Genomic DNA, 21,502 nt, shown 5'->3' on the forward strand with positions numbered 1-21,502 from the left:
CTCATTTGGAAGATTTTGATCCCTTCCGGCCTGGATACGAGCTTTAGGACCTGGGCCTGGGCTGGATGCTCTGGCGACGAGCCAATGACAACACAGCACAAGGGTCACAGGCAGTATGTTTCTAAACCCAGCCAGATTAAACTGCAGTATTATACTGTTAGTAATGCTATAACCTCCCAGAAAATTGTGATTTGTTATAGGAACACACTGGCAATTAGTAGATGTGCTTGATTTAAATTTTTAATAAGCATATTCAGTGTTAATATTGTATGAAAATAGCCTCCACAGTGTACATCTTTTCAGCAGTTTCACGGCAATAGGACACCTACAGGCACAGAAAGTTGTGATTGCCACATGCAGGATAAAACATTTTGTAAGTAGAAACAGGTGTGTGTTTCATTTTCTTGGGTTAGAAGAAGCTCCCTTCTAAAACATGCCTACTTCTCAGGGGAATAACTTTGCCCCTTGAAAAATTAGTAGGTGGATTGTTTAGGAACAGACGCATTTTCTAAGCTAGCCATGGGGGCGTAGAGAGGAAGACGTGAGACATTGGAGGCTGGCCACAGAGGTATCACATCGCGCATGCTCACCACTATCTGCAGGTATCGTCCAGAAGCCCACCTGGAAGAATCACAGATTTGTTTCTCTTTAAACTTGTGTGTTAGATTAATATATTCATCTGTCTGTATGATGAATATATTCATCATATCTCTGTCTCATGGATATGACGCTAGCGTGTGAAAGAATAAAATACATATCTTCTCACTTGGGACCCTCTAACTCAGATTTGTAGGTAGTCTGTGACTGCAAAGTAAAAATAAAAGCCGAAATTGCCCTCGTACCATTCCCAGAAAATCCTTTTATACTTATGTCCCTAATCTGTATAAGCGACACATTACAACTAGCACTGGATGTGGCAACTAAACCGAATCCTCGGGGCCCCAGGAGCCTAGGGGTCCAGCTAACTACGGCCAGAGGGATTATGTTTCTTCTTGTGATGGTTCCTTCAGCTGAGTGGAAAGACAGATCCCACCGGTGATCCAGCCTGATGGAGCTGGTTCCTGGGGGCCATTTCAGGGCAGGAAGGGTGTGTGGGGGGGCGGCAACAGGACGCTCTCGGGGCTGCTCAGAGTTCTCAGGTGATGAGGTGACGACCCTGACACAGGCTCTTGGTGTGGCCGCTGTGGGGCAGGGCCTCTGCTGTGGAGTAACCACTGGATACTACAGAGAGAGTGACCCTCCTGGGTTGGCTGTTTCCTCATGCCCAAATAGGTCAGCTGAGAGTAGAGGCCACCCGCAGGTGAGGGGTTCATTGTAAGCCGTGGTTCCAAAGGGGAGCCAAAGCCACACCATCTGACCCTGAGCAATTTACCTATGCTCTGGTCGGCTTGGGTTTGCTCTTCTTGGGGACACTTGGGAGGTCGAGGCAAGTTAGGGATTCAGTGAGAACCCTGAGCTGGTAACTCTGAACTGTACCCATTATTAAATCATAATGACACTAAGAATGAGGTATAATGATATTTTATGTACAAGACATTTAAATTCCTAACGTCTGAAGTCTAGTTAGTGTGTGGACTGATTGAAATGAGTCACTTCAAAGTGATCTGGAGATGTTTTAAATCATATTTATTGTATAGAGGGAAATATTAATGGTGGGCTCTTCACAAATTAAAAAAAAAACTTTCAAAGAAAACATTTTGTGTTGCTGACACACATCCTTACTTTTTGTTCATCAAGTGGGTAGAGGAATGGAATAGCTTTATGTTAGACTGATATTTTTTAAAAAATAAAAGTCTTTAGAAAACTGTTTATCTTCCTATATAAATACCAAAGAGAAAATCTTTTTTTAGGGGAAACGATTTGTTTTTTATTTTTATAATATTTTCCAGATGACTTCAGTATATGCTCATTTCTAAATATGTAGAAAGTGCAAAATATATTAAAATTACATTAATTATATTACCCAAATAAGTCAAATGTTAATATTAGTGATATGTCTTCAAACATGTGTGATTAAATATATGGGCAATATATATAATCTTATATGTATGATATAGTATGATTATTTATAGCTATAGTATACTGTACATAAATGTCATACATATACACTTTTAAATTGTATGTGCTTGCAGAATGCATGTACAAGTATATGTATATTTTAATTTCACATTCTTTTTCTATTTACTATTTTGAATAAATTAAATATTATAAAGTGTTTTTCAAAAACCATCCAATGATGTTCACATAGCATTCTATCACATGACCGTAACATATATAAACCATTTCCATATAAGGCTACCCGCAAAAAAATTTTATTATCATAAAAAACATTCAAATTGCACATGTGTTCGATATAGCTGTGCCTATCTCCTAACATTTCAATTTTTAAAATCTGGACATGAAATTCAAGGGTAAATTGGTACGGTTACATTAAAGTTTTGAGGCATTTTTCATAAGTAGCCTTCCAGAAAGCTCAGACCAGTTTACATTCTCCAAAACAGTGTATGATTTCCTTTTCAGCTAAATCCCTGACGAATCTGAAGACTTAGAAAAAAAGTCTATACGATATATGAAAGATGTTTTATTATTGGCATTTGTCTTCATTTGATTATTTGAGACATGCAATGTACATTGACTTTTCAGTTTTATTATTTTTGTGGGTTGTCGATATATCTCCTTGGTGTGTTCTTGATTGTATTATAAATACATTTGTATATTAATCCAACATGTTTTCCTCATGTAAAGTTTGCCTTTGATTCTACTTCTGGTGATAACAAAGTACAGGAATATTGTTTATTCACATTTTGAGTAGACTTTACTTTTTAGAGCAGTTGGGTATTTTATCAGATATGTTTTTTGCAAATACTTTTTCCCAGTTTGCAGCTTGTCTTTTCATTCTCTTGACAGTATCTTTCCCATACAAAGCAGAAACTTAAAATTTTTCAATGAAGCCCAGCTTATCAATATTTTCTTTCATGGATTGTGCCTTTGGTGCTATATTAAAAAGTCAAGGTCATCTGGGTTCTCTCCTAAGTTATCTTTAAGAGTTTTATAGTTTTGCATTTTACATTTAGGTCTCTGATCCGCTATGAGATAACTTTTGTGACATGTGTATAACGTTTGTGTCTAGATTCATTTATTTATTCATTTTGCATGTGGCGGTCCCATCGCTTCAACAAATGGTGTTCCAATGTGTCTTTTGGAGAAAGAATTAAGACCTGGTATTATATTATATTATATTATATTATATTATATTATATTATATTATATTATATTATATTATATTATATTATATTATATTATTATAGATCGGGTCTTATATTAATTTTGCTCCAAAAGGCGCATTCGAGCTGATTGTCTGGCTAGGTCTTATTTTCAGGGAAACACGGTACTGCATTTGCCTCTTTGTCAAAGACCAGTTGGTTATATTGCGGTGCGTCTATTTCTGGGCTCTACTCTGCTCCGTTGATCTTTTGTCTATCCTTTTGCCAAGACCACCCTGTCCTCTGCCTTGATTACTGTAATTTTATCATAAGTGTTGAAATTGGGTACTGTGTCTCCCCTTCGTTCCTGCTGGATGGTTACTCACTTAATATTTAGTTCTCAGGCATCACAGCTCTACCTTTAGCCTCAATCTAAGTAAAACTATCTGTGGAAACAGTTTTAATACAGGAGATTTTTTTCAAAACACATTACACTAAATACCTAAGTTTCAAAATGCAGAAGACATGGTAAGCGCCAGTGCTGCACGCACTTTAGGAAATCCTTTTCTTGTTGAATTCTGTGCGGAGACTGACTTAGGATAGGCAGAAACAAAAATTAGTTTGCTAACTTTTCAATCGTGTGGTTTTTTTTAACTAAAAAAAAAAAGAAAAGAAAAGAAACAGTGGGTTTTGGACCACTTGGTAACGCCCCACAATTAACATCTGATGATTACTCCTAGACAAAATATCTTCTGTTGGTGACTTGTTCAGTGCGTAATGCAGGGAAGGGGGACGAGTGGCCAGGGGCTTCCTCCGCCTCCTGCACCCACCCACAGGCACCCCACGTGGCTGTTTCCTGGCTATCCTTGAGAGCTCTGCTTGTCTTTGCCTCTCTGAGAAGCTGCTGACTTCCTCCACACCCACAGCTGGGGCAGTAACCACCGTGAGGTGGAGAACAACCTACCCAGCCCGTTTCCCGTCGGGCAGCACTCTTGGAAGGTTTTTCATTGCCTTGGACTAGAATCTTTTTCCTGGAAGATTTACCTGTTGGTCCTTCAGTTTGGTGGGGAGAGGACGGCAGCGTAAGCCATTGCTGCGTTTCACGTTAGCTTTTCAACTCTCAAATATGATATTCTGCTTCCCCCCATTTGCCCTAGGTTATGTGTCTCCTTCCCGGTCCTCCCAGAGGGCAGGCTTGTCACTACTGTCTCTCTTCTGAGTGCACTCAGCTCCTCAAGAGAAGAAAGCTTTTCTCCTTCCATGAAAATGCTGTCACCATGGTCAAACTGGGTTCAGAAGCAGATTGGTTTGGTGACAGCATACGTTATTCTGTAGTTGCTTACGACAAGCCAGACCTGGCTGTGACTTAGAATTACAAGGAGTGGCTGGCCGGCCTGGTTCTGCGGGCTCCTGCTTTGGGAAGAGAATCATCTAATGAAATACATGGAAATGGCATTAACTAATTTGGGGAAGAGGGATTGTGGGGGGTCAAGGTGGGGGTGGATTGGGACCAAATGAAAAGCAAATGTGAACGCATTTTTTTCTGTAATACCAAACACATGCTTCGCGTGCCTGTAAGAGTGGCTTAAAGGACGCGTGTCAGCCTGTGGCGACTGCAGGCTGACACACACAGCTCACACTTCCACAATCCTATTTCCTCGCCTCCAATAGGCAGTTGGCTTCCCTCCTTTTATTTAAACGGCCTAACTCAGCTATAAGAGGCTCCAAGATAGATGATTGGAAGATTAACTCTTTCACTATTCATTAAGTGACAATTCAGCATTTTGTTTGATTGTTCAGCTTCCCACGAAGAGACCTTTCTCTGTATATGAATTCACAGGTTCCATACACTGGGAACATTCTGCTGTTGTTGGAATCCACGCAGGAAAGTTCAACCAGAGGCCAATCTTGGAATATATGTGAGGAAGACAGGAACAGGAGAATCAGAAATCTTGCCGCTCCCACAGAGAGAAATAAAATAGCTGTGAATGTTGTCGTTTGCAAGTTGGCACGAGGAACTGGGAGACGTGATCTCAATGTCAAGTGACCACCGAGCTCAGCCTGACCAGATAAAGGCCCATGATGGAGTGTGATGGAGCGTTATCAGGTGCCCCTGTACAGGACGGCAGGCAGTCAGGAGGCTGGTGGCACTGACGGCACACGCATCCAGCCCTGCACACCCTGCCTCTGCAGGGCAGTCTAGAAAGGAACCAAACTGCAGGGGCGACGCTGATGAGGGCGGGGGAAGGACGAACAGCTCCCCAAACCCAGGCGGCCTCAATACTGCTTCCCCTGTCACAGAAAAGGAGTTGGGCTTGTTGCTTAAGGTGATAACAATGGAACATCTGCTTTTTTTTTTTTTTGGTTTCATTCCAGTAATTGGAGATTCTCAGCGCAGCCCTTCTTCAAACATGACAGCTGATATTTAGAGCTCCACAGCCTCTCCGTCACCAACGTGCTGAGAGAATTAAGACACAAGGCTAAAAATGGGCGCTTCCGGCATTGCTCAAGGCCCCGCCTTTGCTTAGGTGCCCTGATTTTGAAAGACTATCCCCTCCCACACAACACGGTGAGGAGGCATACATAACATAGCTGCATAGATATTATGTATCTAGAATAAAGAGAAGGATTTAGGATGAAGATTCAAATATGGATTTTAGACTTCAATTTTCTTAACTGAAGACATTACCTATTTGGTAATGAGGCAAAACTGTCACGATGTTTCGGAGGGTGGGTACTCGATGCAGCGCCTTGCTCTTCCTTCCAGAAGCCTGTGTGGGCGGCGCCTCTGCCCGGAAGGAGACAGGCCTCCAGCACAGAGCTGGCTTCACAGAGGACTTGTTTCACAGCCACTTCTCACCATGGACCCCACACAGTGCTTCTGAAAATCCTCAGACCTGGTCCCCAACCTTCAGAGCCTGGGACCCATATGCCAACTGAAGTATTTGAAAGGGAAAAATTAGACCATGCTGTTTATCAGACACTCTGTGGTTTTCTTTTTGTTTTTCCTATAAGAACACATGCAAATTATAGTTTTAGAGGTAGAATAGTCCTATTGCTTGAATTTATGCATAATGAACCTGACGCTTAAAGATGTGAGAAGAGTTAACGGAAGTTAGAATTAGAGCATACCCTGTTTCCCCGAAAATAAGACCCAGCCAGACAATCAGCTCTAATGTGTCTTTTGGAGCAAAAATTAGTATAAGACCCGGTATTATATTATATTATATTATATTATATTATATTATATTATATTATATTATCCCCAATATTATATTATGTTATATTATACCTGGTCTTATACTATATTATATTGATAAGACCCAGTCTTATATTGTACTAAATTTAGGCCGGGTCTTATATTAATTTTTACTCCAAAAGACACATCAGAGCGGATGGTCTGGGCAGGTCTTATTTTCGGGGAAACACGGTAGTAGGACTGGACTGCAAACCAGTCAGTTGTCACCTTCTGTTTCTGAGCTCATGAAGCCAGTTCTCTGGGAGCCGAAGCCGAGGCCTCGTGGTAAAACCCGTGTCGGAATTCCCTCGACCCCCGGGGAGAAGAACTGGTGTCCGTAGGACTGAGGAGCGATCCCAGACGAAGCAGCTCTCTGGATGGGGAGGAACCAAACCTCTGCTCTGCACCTGCGCAGGCTGCACAGAGTCAAGGGGACACCTGTCTACAGGTGTAAGTGTGGGGAGGCGGTGGGCAGGCTGGAAGTCCGCGTGGACTGAACTCACACAGACTGGCTCCCCACCCACGTGTCCAGCACAGATGAGTCTGCCCTTCAGTCCCAGGGGCCCGGGCCCCACGAGGGGCTTTCCCTGCCTTGGAGGTGGGACGTTTGGGTAACTGGGGAGAAGGAGAGCAGGGTGCGTATCTGCGTCTCCTGCTTCGCTGGAGCTGGGACACGGGCCGAGGGCTCGTCCTGCTTGGACTTTCCAGGCTGGGTCAGCCCCCTGGAAGCTGCAGCGTCTGGAGTCCTGGGACTCACAGAAACTCAGCTGCTTGTGGGGAAACAAAGTGGAAACCAGACATAACTGACAGAAGGCACTATTACTCTGAGTGATAGCACAGAAATGGTAGCTGAGAAGCAAGTGATGGGATGGAAACCAGAGAAGCCGCGGGAAAGAGGGTGAGGCGTTGCAGGAGGGACCACAGCTCCACCCTGGGGAACACTGGGCTTTGCTTCCCAGGCCACTGGCAGTGTCACATCTGGACAGAAAGTAGCTTTTAAGGGAATCACCACCGTACTGATGCGCCCATGACTGAGCACCACAAACCAAGCTGTGGACAACCTTGCCTTCCACTTCATTGCTCTCCCAAGCCTGTGGCCAAGTTCATGTCTAAAGACTGTCTCAACATTCATCATGAAATACTCACAAACTTGCTGAAAAATGATGTTGTCATATTCAAACAAGTCTGAAAAACAGACACAAAGTACATACTCGCTAAGCCTCTCTTTGGATGTGCTGCCAGTTTGGGTATTCATATTTTAGTGTCTTTTTTTCTTTTTTGTTAAATTCAAATCGTCTAGCAAGGCGTGGGGCAGATCTCTGCAACACTCCATATTGACTTCGCAATATTACATATTTAATGCCTCCCTTAATTCAATTGGAACTGTGGGATCCTGTTACAAGGTTAAACTACAGTTTCACTGGGTGTCATCCAGCAACCAAGATTTTCTTTCTTTTCATGTGTTTTGATGAGGCATAACCATGGCTTCAAGCTTTCTCTTGCCTATTTGCCTCTGCATAGGTAGTTAATAAAACTAACATCAACTAACAGCCCCCAAACACTCCCAAATAACTGTTCTCTTACTACACCAAAACAGGTCAATAACCTGTCAGGAAAGCACGAGGACGTCCATGCAGGACAGAATGGAAACAACACAGAAAGCAGAGTTACGGGCATGTAGCTCTGGAGTCAGCCGGAAGGCCAATGGCTGTGTTCACACGTGACACTGAGCGAGGTCATGTGTGGACCTCCGCTGCCTTCCTCCTCGAGGGAGCAAACACTCAGCACGCCTGTGCATTTTGGTACCTTCTGCTCCCAATTCACCATGTTACGCTGGTGTACCCAGATCTTTCAGGGCAGGTCACTGCCACCAGGCCACTCATTGCTGTCTTTGCTAAGGTGTACACACAAGAGTTTCCCATGGCGTTGTCCTAAGAGCGAGTCCGAGAGGCAGGGCCAGCCAGGGGGTGATGCAGCCGGCTGGCAGCGCCCCAGAACGTGGAGCCTGAACACTGGCAGGGCCGTCTACAACAGTGTGTTGCTCAGGCCTCCATGACAGCTGCTGAAAGACTGTCTACTATTACCCTCCTACCTTTACAAATCACAGCCTAACGATTGACACCTTACGGTGTGATAGCAACGCATGAGTTGCTATGGAGGCAACATCTGGATTACAGGTGTGACGATATGGAGGCCATTTACTGATGGACACCTAGAGAAGCACATCCCGAGCGCAGCGCTTCCCGGAAGACTGAACACAGTGACAAAGGGAATCACATCCTTGTTCTGAGAGCAACGTCACGTAACCATTCAAGTCAGAGGGGGAAATCTCATCTGAAACCTCAAGTGACATTAAAAACAAAATGGGAAATGAAGGTGCTTTTGATGTTGCCATCACATTCTTCAGGTAAACATTATAGTCTATTGACGGGGATTGTCAAATAGCCAAATCAGGTGATGAAAGCTGAGAGCTAAGAACCTTCTCGCTTGAAAATGCACATTGCACAGGCAGACACACATTCTGTGTGGAATTCCAGGTGGTTCTGAGTCTCTGACCCCTTGGTTACCCAGTCCTTTTTTTCATAGGTATAAAGAAGTGTCCAGCCGATGTGAACTTAACAAACATCCGACTGGAAACTATGACAGAGTAAGAGCCCAGACTCAGATCCTGGGTCCCAGCACACAGCCCCCGATGCCTTTGGCATGTGACAGAGGTGGGAGCTGAGTTCTGGGGAAGAATGGGGACAACCATGGTGGTTCCACATGGTTCTACACTTGCCCCCAGTGAAGCCTCTGTGGACACTCCTGTCACCCTTAATTCTGCTAGTCAATCAAGAGTAATACGGTCTATGCTCTGAAATACAACTGGGTGACGCCCCCAAAGGCAGCCTCTTAAGCAGTTGTTATTCCTTAAAGGGGTACAAGCTAGAAGCTAGAAGAACAAGAAAAGGTGGGGGGAAATCTCATGGTGAGAGAAATCAGCCCTTAGACTATTAAACTATTGCACACAATTTAACATTTTAAAGTATTAAAAATCAGTCCATCAACTGTTAAAGTATTTCACATGCCTTAACATGCACAGGCTACACAACCAGGACTTTTCACCTGTGTCTGTGCCCTTTAACTTTTCTTCTGTTCACAAGAACTTTTGATGATTTCTACGTGTGCCTCTTCCTCATCTCTCAGTTCCCTTTTAGATTCCAAATGCATTCAGCATTTTTCTGTTTTGAGAGCTGTACTAACTTTGAGAGCAAATGAGCACGTGATCAGTTGACTTGGATAGAAACTACCTGTCCTTCACTTAGGAGAAGGGGCTTCGAGTTCCCCAGGGAACACGGGACGGGGTCAGTGTCGTAGGAATTCTGCTGGATTCCTTCATGGGACTGATGCCTCCTGCATCTCCTCTCCTCACTGAATCCATGCCTTGTGAAGCTTCTTTCTTACTCTTTCCTGAGTCTAGCTCCAGCCATGGTACCCTCCACCTCCACTCAAAATTCTATAATAATTGCACGTTTGCGAACAAAGAAAGTCCAAATGCCTGTTGGTAATCAACTCCTTCTGCAATATAACCCACTTTATGCTCATCTCACATCTCATTAGCACCATATGGATCAGTATTTCAAACTGTACCGTGCCCCAGGAAATGAAGCTTCACACTACTTCCTCTGTTTGAAATATTCCCTCTGTCTTCCTCCTCACTGTCCCTCAAAATGCCATTTATCCCTTAAGATTCACTGCAAAGGCTATCTCAAAACTCTCATAAATTTGCTCCTGGCATCTTAACCTAATGGAATGTCTTCCTCTTTTGAAGCTGTATCTATGTCTATATCTATATCCATCTGTCTCTTCTCCCTCACCCTCTCCCTCTCCATTATCTCCATCTGTCTCTCTCTGTCTACGTCTACAGCTGTATCTACATCTGCTGGAACTATAACCCCCGTCCTGGGGCAGGTAACACACCTGTCTGACTCATATGTGTGTCTCCTACAGGATCGAGCCTTGTTTGTTGTACCACAGCCGGTGCTTTATTTGTTCCCAGCCTCACCTCATGTGCTCCTCGTGACGACCGGGGAAGGTGGGCATTGCTAGAGACACTTTGTGGATGAAGAGGCGGCTCATGGAGGCCAAGTTACCTTATCTGAAGTGTGGTTCTCTTCAAGGCAGGTTTGGGCTCTGGCCCCAGTGGTGCCTCTAACACCTGGGTGTGCTCACTCTGTGCTGTCTTTGTGTTGGAAAGACGGTTTGGGGTGACGGCTGAGATGGCAGTGCAGTGACCAGCGACATCGCTACTGATTGTCTCAGTACTGCTGGCTCGCAACTTCCAGAGCTCTCCCAACCCAAAATCACGAGAAGGACATATTGTTGTTTGGTTTTATAATATTAACTATTAAAGACTGTAATATTAATTTTCTCACTTTCTTTTTTAAACAATTAAAGACAAATGCAGAATCAAATCACAGAAACATCACTCACACAGCAATAGAAGAAGTCCTCTCTGGCTTGGTTCCCCAGTGAATAGTCACATTTCCAGAAATGTCCTGTACCTCTACTTTTACATGACAGTGAATATTCCAAGACTACATGTCAATGGTGGGAAAAGAACCCACTGAGTTTCAAACCTGCTTCAAGGAGACAGAAAAATAAAGGTGCCCTTTGCTGTTTGCAATCTATTATTTTAGCAATATGATCTTTTGCCTTCTCTTCTTTATCTCAATTTCCTCCCTCCTTCACCCCTAGTTCTTTTCCCTACTCCTTCATCTGCTTATGCTTTTATTAAAAATTCAGCAAAATTTCTCATTTTTTGTGTGACTGTTAGAGCACTCTTTTTTCCTGCATTATATGAGTCACAATATGTTGATTACTAAACAATGTTAAGAAATTCACGTATATTTTCTATAACCTTCACACTGAAATATAGATTTATTACTTCCATTTTACATATATAAGAAAATTGAAACTTCTGCTATTTCGTCATATTTATTAAATTGATCAGTTTCAATTATTAACACATTTTTAACAAAACCATGCATTTGTTAGTAGATAATCAAATATACCCTAGAATATATTTGTGATTTTACAACTGCATATTGTCTCCTTCAAAATTAGTGTCATCACTTTCGTAAGACAGGTAGAACCGCAGGATGAAATACTCAAAATTAGAGCTTCTAACGCGATCTTAATGACATAATTCCATTTTCTCCAAAGTTTGCGAAGATTCAAAAGTAACCGACGTACAAGTTTTTTCTCCTTACCCTTTGGATCTATAAACAGCCCCTGTCAGTGGGACTCACTTGCTTTTGAATATGAGGAGGATATGAATGTGACATGGCCATAGCTCACAGAATTGTGCATAAAAGAACCGAGGAAAGGGTCTGTACTTCTTATCCTAGAATGAGGATAAGAAAAACAAACATGAAATTACGGTGAGTCATAAATCAAACATTGTTTCCCCATGTTCTCACTCTGGAACTGCTTTGTCAGGAGAGAAAACTGAAGTTCTAAGGAGTTAAGAAAAAACACACATAAGCTGTTCTTGCTCATGTGACGGATGCAACCACACGTGCATGCACGCACAGTCTGTGTTGGGTTTCGGGCTTACAGACCTGTGTCTCCACTCATCTTGTCCAGCTCCAGAGCCCCGCCTCTCAGCTCTGAAGTTCTAGTCACACAGCCCCACCCGCAGCCCCTGCCACGAGGCCCAGCTCTTTCCTGCCGTTCCTGGTGTCCTTCTGACCTTCTCCCCCAAAACCCAGTCATCGGCTGTTTACGTCAAATTCTCTTGATTCAGGATCAAACCCAATAGGAGAAGAAGCATAGTTTGTGTGTCCTGACTGCAAACTGACTAATACATGGACAAAAAAACCATCCTTTGCCCCTTGTTTTGGAAGAGGAACAAGCGAAGGGAGGCCACGTGGGTACGTTCCGGGTCTGGGACCTGCACTGCTTCGTGCGCTGTGGTCACCTCAGCTGTCAGAGCCTCGGGTTCCTCTTTTGTTAACAAAATAACAAAATTCTACTGCCCACTCAGGGACTCTTATGAGGATTCACTAACTCAGTTGACAAGATGTCAGCAAAGTGTCCCCGTCCCCGTACATGCACTAGGACAACTGTGCATGGCGCACAGCAGGCCCTCAACTGGCTTGGACGGAGAGCCCTAGTCTCAGTGACTTAAAATCCCTACCTTTCTTAATCAGTGACAACTTGCTCTAGCCGTCCCCAAGTGGGGATGGGTGGCTGGAAACATGAAGCAGAGCGCAGAGGTCTGCACTGGGGTGAAGTGGACCCCAGAGCAGAGAGAAGCAGTGTTCCAATGACGACAAGCAAAACGTGCCGACTTGAGCCGTTTGGAAAAGCAATTTCATAACTATGACATAACAGTGAAATATGAGTCTCTGATGAAAAACGTACAGAATATCATTCCAACTGCCAGCTTTGAGAAGCATTTTGTAGCGTTTGTGTAGGTGAGTTCCTAGATAGGAAAGTATCTTTCTGTAATATAAAAATTACACGAGAACTGGTATTCGGCCGAGACTCTAGAAACCAACTTCCGCAATCCTTTGAAAGTGCGCATACCGCAGCAGAATGTGAGAGAGTGAGCAGGCCGATGTGCTGCGAGGAGCAGCCTTTTTACCAAGAATTATCATTCTAGGAGGTCACAGCCCAGGTAAGTCCACAGACATTTACCCAGGTTCTGCCTCATGTCAGGAGGTGTGCAGGGCCATGTGGAAAGCTGGCCTTTGTCACTGAGTGCCAGGCCCTGCCAGCCACCACCTCCAGGTCCCCTGAGAACACAATTTCACACAATTGTGGGGGTGGGATCATGGTTGGGGTCGTGCTTTTGAGATCCCAGTGAGGTCAATGGAGTCCTTCTCTGCTGACATGCAGAACACCCCCAAATTTTCAAATGTATTGATGCTAATGAAACAATAAGGGGTGGACGAGGTCAGGACGAACTCTGCCAAACCCAGGAATTCATGAGGCCTTTATATGCACCGTCTTGGCAAACTGGCCATCGAGAGTAAAAGTCTGTGGGGAGTGACTCCTTCTGATAATAGTCTACTCAGCCTGCGTCACAGAAATACACAGAGGGGGCGACTGAAACAACAGACGTGTATTTTGAACAATTCTGGTGCTTGGAGTCCAAGGTCAAGGTGCCGGCAGATTCGGTGACTGGTCAGAACGCTTCCCGGCTTGCAGATGGCTGCCTTCTGGTCACGTGCTCCCTTGCAGACACACAGAGAGAGATGCAGCAAACTCTCATGGCGGCCCTTCTTATTGGGCCCGAGCCCATTCAGGAAGGCTTCACCCTCATTCCTAATGGCCTCCAAAGGCCCATCCCCCAAGACCATGACATTTTGGGGGAGGCGGTAGGGTTTCAACATAGGATTTGGGGGACACACATGCTGCCCTTGACGACAGTGTCCTCAAACCTGTGTTCTCATGGCCGTCTTGTGTGTCAGGCGAGAGTTCCTCAAGTTTCCACTTGAGCCCACTGCCTACATGCTGAATACGGAGGTGGGGGGGGGGGTCTGTCTTCCCTCTCCCTGTTTTCCAGATTAAAACTTATTGCACTGATGCTTGCTCGGGCCCCCGGTTTGTGACCCCTCAGACTTATCATTTAGGCAATGGCACAGACCCTGAGTTAGGACACAAAACTCTAGTGTCATGGGATTTGGGGACTGTCACTTGACATCCATGCCTCGCTTTTCCCACTTGCATAATGCATTTTAATTTATAAGGAACGTGCATGGTCTCTGCCAGGCTTGTGCTAAATGTTAATGATACAGAGGAAAAGCTCATAAAAAGCTCAATTTATAAAAAGGAAAAAAAATGAGTGTTGGGCACCTTCCATGTCTCAGTGCTACCATGTGTCGTGTTAGTTTGCAGACATTATTCTCTCTTTTTTTTTTCAGCTGAGCAAACCAATTCCTAAAGCTTAGGTACCCTGTCCACGGTCCCTCAGACAGCTATTAAGTAATGGACAGAAACTGAATCTGACCCAAGTTTGTCTGAACACAGAGCATTTGCCATTTCCACAAAGTTTTGTTCTAAAACGAGATGCCTTCCGGTGCGCGTGGAAATCTGTGACTTTAGAGAAGCACTCTCCCCGCCACAGTCGTGGCAAAGCTGGATATCGGCTGTAAAGTCTCCCATTTTGTCGCGTGTTGGCATTGTACTCCTCACGTAGTGAAAAAAATCGGAGCCGCAAACCAGTAGCTGCAACTATTAAATCAGATAATTATGAGGACGCCCTGTGGTCTGTAAGAGTCACTATAGATCGGTCCTGTGAAATTCCCTATTTATTTCTGTTGTACCAGGAGAGGATAAACGGAATTGCTTTTTGCTAGAGACAGAAGATTATATTCTCATCTAAGGGTGAATACAGTCGCAGCTGGTCCTTTGTAATTGTCACTCATTTAAAATGCCTCGTGATTAAAACTGGATTGTTTTGAATTGTGACTTTATTCAACTGAAACAATTATGTGTTCTGTGTGATTCAAATCAATGATTTCAGGCAGCAGTTGATTATTTCGGCTTAATTTGTTGTGCCTTTTGCTTTTTTAGACAGCCATTGGATATCAAAGTCTGAAATTAGATTTTAATTTCCTTTCGTGGAATTTCACATGTATGTGGCATCCGTTTTCATAAATGTCATGATGCTTTTCTCCCTATGTGAGTCCATCCACTGACAGCACAGGTTCTCAGACCTGCCACTGGCAGGACCGTCTCTGTGGCTTTCGGACAGTTAAACCCTCCGTGTCAGGATTAGTTCTTCATGTCTAGTATCCCAGCGCCAGAGCATGTCAGTGACAGAGCTCCAAGGCGGGAAGGCATCCACAGGAGGATGAAACGTATCCCAGGAAACAAGTCTGGCTCCCGCCTGTTAAGATGCCTGCAGGTTGAGATGAGTCTCCAGGAGGCCGTCGTGCTCCCAGCACCACTTGTGGGAGCGATTTCTACTCCTGCCCACGGTCTCCTCCCAGTCACACCCGAGGACGGGTGAGGAAATCATCACATCCTTGTGTGAAACAATGATTTTTCATTTTGAAAAAACAAGTCACAGGAATGTAAAACTCTCCACTAGCACTGGGATATATACTGGGGGTACCCCAAAAATGTATACTGTGTTTCCCCGAAAATGAGACCTAACCAGAAAATAAGCCCTAGCATGATTTTTCAGGATGCTCGTAATATAAAATAAGTCCTAATGCATCTTTTGGAGCAAAAATTAATATAAGACCTGCTTTTATTTTGGGGGAAATACGGTAGGGCTTATTTTATATTGTGAGCAGCCTGCAAAACCATGCGAGGCCTTATTTTCCAGCTAGGTCTTATTTTTGGGGAAACACGGTACACATGGCTTGTATGCATCTTTTGTTATTGGTATATATTGAGCATTACAATTTTAATACAGTTTTTTCCTTTCTTAAAATGTGTATACATTTTTTTTGGCACCCTGTGTATAAGCTTAGTAACCTGTGGTAGGGGTTATGGATACTGGCAAGAGATAGAATGGTAGAGGAGACGCACTCAAGGAAGAATGAGAATCTACATATACCAAGAATAGTGCCTCAATTATTAAAATAGTCATATCTGAGGACATGAGCAGCTTTGTTCCTTTAAAGTGGGACTAAAGCTATGAGGTGTTACACAGGTAATACTTAGCCTAACTGTAATTTGAATCAATGTCCCAGATCCACACACAGGCTGAATCCCGGATTTCAAAAGAGCAGCATCTACCTTAAATGATGTGCGAGGAGCATCAGGGCTTTAAGGGAGTTTGAATGTCATGACCTCCAAAGGGCCTTTTCAACTTAAAGCAGAGATGATTTTATGGCTGATTGAACCTCCTGTGGGAGATGAGAATTGATGTAAGAGAGAGAGAGAGAATCAGAAAGTACTGAGACTGCACGGAAAACCCTACTCCTGTTTCACACACTTCCATGTTAAGCCCAGAAGGTCCCACAGAGATGACTTGTTGCCCAGGGACTCATGCGACTTAAAGCAGAAATGATACAGCGGTGCCTTCCACACTCACAAGCCAGGTCCTCTGCTACTTACCGAGAAGTTATCGTCCACAAATAATAAATATTATGTAAATGCAAGGAATGCTTGACTCTTTAAATGTGGTTAAAGAAGTATCACCTAACACAGGCCAAACATCATCTGTGATCCCAACGTGCGTCCAGCAGCCTCAAAGTGTGAGCTGGAGATGCCACACCTGGACCAGGTAATGGATGCAGACCAGGCAGTTCATGGCCTAATAAATACACCATCTAAACAACAAGGGACAAAATCCTGCCCCATGTAGGTTTCCCATTTGAAACTTCCATGGATTACAAAGGAACCTTTTTCACGGGAAGGGAATGGAGCACTCCGACTGGAGTGCGGGTGGTTTCAGTATGAGGTCATAGTTCAGTTCTGTTCCATTTTTTAAAAATATGGAGTTACGGCTTGAAATCTGAGATCTCCTGGACACTCTTAGATGCTCTGTGAAAGACCAGAGCTATTTTACAGCGCACTAAGATTTTTAATTTGTCGGTGACAAATCCAACGTTAAGAGTTGATAAGATGCTAACTTAGGAGGAAGACGGCCTAGAGCATTAAACAAACATCAATCCACTAGTCCAAGCCAGAAATCAGGCATCGTACTGGAATTCCTTTTCCCATTCCTGAGTATCCATAGAATCGCCATATATTTTGTTCTCATATTGACTATCTCTTCATTGTCTCTATTGCTCTGTGTCCCTACTATGCTGTCTTTTTTCTTCTGTCACCAGTATTACTCTTCTGGAATACTGAAATAGCCTCCTAATTGAACTTTACCATTTAATAAATACAATTCACAGCTCGGAAAAGAATATCCAGAAAAATACTTATTCCTAGATATAATTACATGCAGGGTTATCTAACAAAATATGCATATCTGTACACTGGAAGTTACAAAACAATGGTAAGCATAATCAAAGAGGACATTAAAAATGGGGAGGTAAAGTGTTTTCATAGATTGACAGACTCAGTATTGCTAAGAGGTCAATTCTTCCCAAATTGAAGTATAGACCCAATGTGATTCCAACAAAAATTCTGCAAGACGTAGACAAGCTGTTCATAAAATGTATTCAAAAAGCCAGGAACTCAAATACCTAAAACAATTTAGAAAAAAAAAAAATAAGAGAGAGAGAACTAAATTGCAGAACTCACAGTGCTTGTTTTCGGGATATATTATAAAGCTACAGGAATCACAACTGTGGTTTGTCTTACGCTTAGACACGTGAATGGATGGAACAGAACAAAGAGTCTAGAACTAGATCACACATAAATGGTTCATTGAGTTTCAACAAAGGTAAGAACATGTCAATGGAAAGGATGATATTTTTTACAAACACGCTAGAACAGTTGAACATGTATTTTAAAATGAAAAGAATACTTCTATTTTTATAAATAATTCAAAATAGCTCATAGAATGAAATGTAAGACCTAAAGTTATAAAATTTCAAGAAGCTAACAGAAGAGAAACTCTGTATAAACTTGGATCAGAAGATTTCTTAGACATGACACTAAAAACACAATCACTGAAAATAAAAACTGACAAAGTGAACACCATTGCACTCTGGAAAATTTTGTTAAGAAAATGAAAAGAGAAGACACAGACTATGATACATTTGCAAAACTATCATATTTGATAAAGGACTTCAATCCAAAATATATAATGAACTCTCAATGCTCAATAAGAAAAGTAAAAACTAATTGAAAGTGGCCTAATGATTTGTACAGACACTTTACAAATGAAAATAGAAAGATGGCATATGAGCACATAAAAGGATGACTAACTTGATAATTTAGCAGGAAATTACAAATTAAAACCACAAGATGATATTACTGCACACCTATTAGGAGGATTAAAATTAAAAATGAATGAAATACACCTGACAACATTAAGTCCTAATGAGGGTATGGGGCAACTGGAATCCTCATTTATTGCTGATGGGAATGTAAAATTGTACAGCCACTTTGGAAAACAATTTGGCAGTTTCTTATAAAGTTAAACACACAACTTACCATTGGCCCAAATATACCACCACTCTTAGGCATTTACTCAAGAGAAATGAAAAAGCATATTCACACAAAAATCTGTCCACGGATGTTTATGGCATTGTCGCTTATAATTTAAAAATACTGAGACAACCCAAATGCTTGCCTGTGAATAGATAATCAAACAGTAACATAATTCACAGGATGCAATATGTCTTATTAATAAAGAGGAGAAAGTGCCTATTCTCTGAACAAAACGGCTGAATATCAATTGTGCCGTGCCAAGGAGAGAGCCAGGCTAAAACGTTTTCAGACTGTATGGTTCCGTTCACATCATGTTTTGGAAAAAGCAAAACTACTGGGACAGGTAACAGGTCAGACTTTGCCAGGGGCCAAAGGTGGGGCTGCTGTGCTGCAGAGAAGCAGAGGGTCTGCTGGAGGACGTCGGCATTCCTCTATGTCCTGACTTTGGCAGTGTCTACACATCACTATGCATTTGTCAAAATGCACAAAACTGTACATTAAACGTGGCAAATTTACTAGATGTAAATTTTACATCAAGAAACCCGACTTAAAAAAAGATTCTCTAGGCACAAACTTGAAACACGAATAGAGAAAAAATAGATTAAAACAAAAATGACAATTATCCCAGATTACTCTGAAAATACCTTACCTGGTTATGATGTTTACATTTTTCTATGTCAAATTTGTAAGTCAGTTATTTCTTTTCATTCCTTTATTATTAGAAATCCTAATGTTAACACATTTTCTTGCAAGTAATCTTTCAAATGATATGACTTGCACGTCAGTTGGACAAAAATTATTATAATGTGATCCATGAAAAACACATGATATGCATCTTATTGAGAGGTAGTGGAAGTTCAGGAAGAAAGGCTTACGCATATTCTGCTAATGACCTACTTCCTGTGTCATTCTTAGCACATCTGATCAACTTTAGTCAAGGTCGCATCACAGTTTTGAGAACCCCATGCTCCCTGGAAAGGATTTCTAATCATTTGTTATGTTGCAGGATGGCGTCACAAACATCACATGGCAGGTTTTGACATCTGAGCACATGCATTTTAATGATCATTCTGTGTCTTTCTTTCCCCCCAAAATGCAAACCCTAGGTTTGTTACTAATAAGGTAATTTTGCTCAGACGAGGTAAAGTAATTTGAGTGAAGAAATTCTATCTTGGAAAGAAGTTTGAAAGGACAGGCAACAGCAGGAGTGGCTCATAGTAGGAATGCCTGTGGTGTAAAGTCACAGAAAAAAAAACATTTTCTTATTTCCTCTCCATCAGCAAGTACTTGAGAAATCTTTGGGGGATCCCAGACTCTTGCTGGACCCTAATACCATCCTCACAAAGGCGCTGCCCCCTGGAACTTCACCAAACATTCCTCTAGGCTCCTTAACACCAGGAGTTAATATGACAACTTTATATAAGGAAAAAAGGAATCAGAAAAGCATGCAGGTTAAGAGTGATGCTTGGACTGGTCGAGGGCAATCTTTGTCTCTGACTTTGGTCATGGCAAGGAACTAGGAAAAGCAGATGTTAATAACTGCTCACACTCACTGCATCCTTAGAATTTGCGAAGTGCTGTGCTAAACAGTGTCACACCTATAACCTCATTTAATCACGGCACCAATGCTACCAACCTGAGGCCCACTGAAGTTACCTTGTACAAAATTACAGCGGCTTATGTGGCTCTGCCACCAAGACTCACGCCCAGAGTTGAGCGACCCCAAAACCTATTAGCCAGTGAGCCAATGCATGACACAGACATAGCCTGAAACCCCAGCCTCAATTTTCTCAACTCTAAAATTTCGGTAATTTGGTAAATAGAAGAAAGCTCAAATGGACAAGTAGTTATTGAATACACACTACATGCAACATTTCATGACAGGGTTTGGGTTTCTTGGAGGTTGTAATGTCATTATTTAAAGATATGCACATGGGAAGAGATCCAAGATGACAGAGTAGATAAGCACTGTGCTAACTTCCTCACTGAGCACATTGAAATTACAACTAAATTATAGAACAATCAACCGGGACAACCATCTGAAGTCTGGCTGAACAGAAGGTTTATAACAAAGGTATAAAGCAGCAGCCACGTTGAGACTGGTAGGAGGGTTGCAGACACAGAACAGGCTCCCGCCTGCGTGTGGTGAATGAGAATCAGGTGGGATATCTCGGCCTCAGAGGTTCCCCCCAGCGGAGTGAGGATCCCAACCCCACACCAGGCTCCCCAGCCCAGAGCACTGGTGCGGGAAGAGGAGGCCCCATAACAGCTGACTGTGAAAAACAGAGGGGATTCCGACCGTCCAGGTGGGCCAAGGCTGCGGAAACCCAGGCATCCTCTTAAAGGGCTGGCGCACAGACACACTCGCTCGCAGGCACTCACCTTGGGCTCCAGCGCTGGGGCAGTGACTCGGTGGGCGTCGTAGGCATATGGGGAGCAGACTGAAGTGTGGCTTTGAGACAAGGGCCAGAGGACAGTCGCCCTTTTCCCTGTGAGGAGGCACCCCTCCCGTGCAGCCGGCAGCTGGCAGCTGGCAGGCAGGCGCCATCTTGCCTGTGTTGAGCCCGCCCCCTCATGGCCAAATCTGAATCTGATTAGTCTGGTGAGCTCCAGGGCTCTTCCCTGCTGACTCTCTGGGACCCCACCTGACCCAACTCCCCCAGTGCCAGAGACACTTTCTCCAAGAGCAGCCAGTCCCATCCGCATTCCCATCCGCATTGCAGTCTTTCTTGGAAAACTATTGGAGTCCAGCACAGCCCAGGCAGGTGGCAATGGACCTCATTTAGCTCTGAGACTTTTGCTGAGTAGCTCCAGGCTCAGCACTGGCACCAAACCAGAGTCTACATTAACCTGGTGACCACAACACTTTCCACTCTAGTGACTCCCTGAGTCCCTGCCTCACCCAACTTGTGTAATGCGCGAGGCTCCATCAGTGGTTGAACCTTAATGTGGCAGCAGGCCTCGGGGTGTCCCAGCTTTTTGCGGAGCTACCCCAGGCCTGGTG

Source organism: Rhinolophus sinicus, linkage group LG05 (genome assembly GCF_036562045.2).
Source record: "Rhinolophus sinicus isolate RSC01 linkage group LG05, ASM3656204v1, whole genome shotgun sequence".
NCBI lineage: Eukaryota > Metazoa > Chordata > Mammalia > Chiroptera > Rhinolophidae > Rhinolophus > Rhinolophus sinicus.